The 3,427-nt window shown below is 63.6% G+C and overlaps 1 non-coding gene across 1 annotated transcript; it reads right to left on the bottom strand.

Annotated features, from left to right (window-relative positions):
- Positions 1–456: 456 nt before the first annotated feature.
- Positions 457–609, bottom strand: LOC123360426. Its single transcript, XR_006576011.1, has one exon. It is a non-coding gene; the product is annotated as a 5.8S ribosomal RNA (ribosomal RNA).
- Between the last annotated feature and the right edge of the window lie 2,818 nt (positions 610–3,427).

Below are 3,427 nucleotides of genomic sequence, written 5' to 3'. Positions count from 1 at the left end.
CGGCACCCACGGCCGGAGCCCGGCAGCCCGCTGACCGCCAACACAACGTCCCCCCCGCGCCCCCCCGCCACCGACCACAGTAAAAACCGGGGTGTGGGGGAGGAGGGGGGAAGAGTGGATGGCGCGACGGGGCACACGGGACCGGCTGCCGTGACGCCGCGCTCCTCCGCGAACGGGACGAGCTCCCCGAAGCGGGCGCTCGGGGGCATCGGGTCTGAACTTAGGGGGACGAAGGCGTTGGGCGGGGGGAGAGCCGCCACGGGCTCCTCCCTTCCCGAGGATGGGAGGGGGGTGCGGCGCGGGACCGAACCCGCCCACCCGGTGCCTGCGACGCCCCAGCCGCGCCTCCCGCGGAGGGCACGGCGGCGGGGCTGCTCACGGCCCTCCACCGCCAGGGGAGGAGGGCCGCGCGTGTCCCGCCGCCCACCGCATCCGCGGGGACGATTGACCTTCAAGCGGCGCTCAGACAGGCGTAGCCCCGGGAGGAACCCGGGGCCGCAAGTGCGTTCGAAGTGTCGATGATCAATGTGTCCTGCAATTCACATTAATTCTCGCAGCTAGCTGCGTTCTTCATCGACGCACGAGCCGAGTGATCCACCGCTAAGAGTTGTCACGTTGGCTTTTGGGTTTCGGTAGGCCCTTCCGTTTTTCTTCCCCCCCACGCGCGGCCAAAGCCACGCCGGCGCAGGGGGGGGTTCCTTGTCCGCACCACACCGGTCGGTCGGGTCCCCGGCCTGCTGTCCCCAAAGGGGTGGGACGGAGCGCGGTCGGGCGGGTTTCGGGGCGACGGGAGCGGGGGGGGCCCGAAGGTCCCTCTTTCTCTCGCCGCCGCCTGAGCCCGCCCGCCGGTCCGTCCCCCCCCACGGGACGTCCTGCCCGGCCAGGACATCCCCCTTCTCGGTGTCCGTCCGCCCTTCGTACGTAACCGTCAAGGGTTTTAAGACCCGAGCCCGGAGGCTCGGGTAACGTCCAGGCGCTTGGCTCGCAGGGGCCAGGCGGCCGGGGCCGCGTTCAGACCAACCCTCGGCCCGCACCCCCACCCCAGCCCTTTTGGATCGGGTGGAGGGGGGAGGGGAGAGAGAGGCTGACGGGCCCCGGCCTTTCGTCCCCAACGCGGAGAGGGAGGCAGGGTAGCCCCTCTCCGTCCTGGACTTCCCGCGGACCGGCGGGGGGCTGGGGTGGGCGGCACGGTGGGGTACCGAGGTGGGGCATGGGCGTCCTCGGACGTCCTCCCCTCCTCGGCGGTCCCTCCTTCCGCCCTCCCCTGGGCTCCCTCGTGGGCGTCCCGCGGGCCGACTCAGGCCGCGCAAGTCTTTGAACCACCGCCTTCGTCCCCAATGTTGGGGACACCCACCCCCCAACTCCTTCCCGGGGCTCTAGCTGAAGCCAGAGCATTGGCCTGAGCAGCCAAGAAGAGGTTCCAGCCCTGAAGGGAGCAGGACGTTCAGCCCAAAGGAAAAACTGCGCAAGCACAACCACGAAGGGACTCGACCCCTCAATCGCCTGATCCGAAGTCAGACACCTTATCCATTAGGCCACGTGGTCACACAGAAAAAGGCCCTCCAGGCACTTCTTTGGAAAAGGCCGACACTGTCGCATCCGAGAAAGTGGGTATTCACCCACGAAAGCTCATGCTCCAATACGTCTGTTAGTCTATAAGGTGCCACACGACTCTTTGCTGCTTTTGCAGACACTGAGTTTCTTGGGTCATCTACTGAGGGGGGCCGAGACTCTCTGGGTACATGAAGTTGAGTTCCCAGCGACACGTGAGACGTAATTCTCTGGAGCCAGGTGCAGGGCTTTGGCAGTTAGGCTCAGGCTTGGGGGATTGTGGTGCAGCGGATGGACCGGCTGTCTAGATGCGGAGATTTATTCTCACCTGAGGAGGAGGAGGAATCCTGCTGACAGGCAGTGTCCAGGGCCAGTGCAACCACTAGGCGAACTAGTCGGCCGCCCAGGGTGCCAAGTGGTTGGGGCACCAAAAAGCACATTCAGGGGGGGCAGTGGAGTGGAGGTGAGCTGGGGCAGGGGGAGGTGCGGGGGGAGGGCTGCCTGCAGCAATAACAGGGGGCGGGTGTGTGTGTGCAGGTGAACCGCTCCCTGTCCCAGCTCACCTCTGCGCCGTCTTCTCCCCTGAGCACGCCGCCCCCCGCTCTAATTCTCCTCCCCTCCCAGGCTTGCAGCACTAAACAGCTGATTGGCACCGCAAGCCTGGGAGGTGGGAGAAGTGGAGCGGCGCTGGCGTGCTCAGGGGAGAAGGCGGAGCAGAGGTGAGCTTGGGTGGGGAGCTGCTGCAGGGGGGGCTGCCTGGCTCTTCCTCATGGCCCCCACCCCTGCACTCACTGCATGGTAAGTGGAGTGTCCCAGCCCCAGCCTGGTCCACTGCCCTGGCTCCCAGCCACGCTGCCAGCAAGTGCTGTGGGGCAGTTCCCCCACCCCAAGTTTGTGAGCCAGGGGAGCAGAGCAGGCTGGGGCCCCAGGCCTCCATGGGGGGAAGCACAGGGGGGCTGGCCCCAGGCCACCGTGGGACAAGGGAGGAGGGCTACTTCCTGCGGGAAGTGGAGTAACCCGGCCCCAGCCTGCTCTGCTCCCCTGGCTTCCATGCTTGTGTTGGTACTGGCTGGATTTGTGTGGGTGTTTGTGTATATTAGCAATTGTGTGTATGTGGCTGGATTCATGCATGTGTTTGTGTATGTTTGCAATTGTGTGTGCATGTGCATGCTCTGCTGCCCTCTGCCGGCACGACAACCATTTCTCCGTATGTCACAGCCCCCGTACCGTCAACCCCAATGGTTATTTCCCCATCTTACAAGGGCTGGCTGGCCTGACCTGTCTCCCCTCTGCGGAGTGTGGTGGGGCTGCAGCTCACCCCCTGTGGGGCAGGAGTGCTAAGGTGCGGGGTGCTGGGCTCCAATGCACCTGGAGAGCAGCTCAGGTGAGGCAGAGCAGGACATGTGGTGTCCATTCTGCGTTGCCTGGTGCGAGGCCATTGCACAATCCCCAGCCACGCTGCACAGCGCACCCTTAGAGGGAGTGGGGCTAGGGTCTACGGGGCTGGTTCTCTCCCTCCCCCAATATCTCCCTGCCCCAGGCTGTGACGGGCTAGCTAGTCTGTAAGTCCCAGGGGTCTCTTTGTTCCCATTTTAAAGATAGGACCTGTCTTGTTCATGGATGGGATTTTTTTTTCCAGGGATCTCAGACGAGAACTGGGGCACAACATCTGGTTTGTTAATGCCACAAAAATGGAGGCAGGAACCTCTTCTCTCCTGCTGGCAAAGAACCCCAGGTACCTAAGAGACAGGGACTCACATACCTGAATGGGCTTTAAAAAGGCAGTGGTTAAAAAGTTTGGCCCCGACCATTTCTTGTTTCCGCAGACTACACATTTTAGCAAACTTTAGAATTCCTTGGTGCTAAACTCTGTGAA

This window comes from Mauremys mutica, unplaced genomic scaffold (genome assembly GCF_020497125.1).
Source record: "Mauremys mutica isolate MM-2020 ecotype Southern unplaced genomic scaffold, ASM2049712v1 Super-Scaffold_100264, whole genome shotgun sequence".
Lineage (NCBI taxonomy): Eukaryota > Metazoa > Chordata > Testudines > Geoemydidae > Mauremys > Mauremys mutica.
Note: the sequence above shows the minus strand (reverse complement) of the source record. Positions and strands in the feature narration are given on the sequence as shown.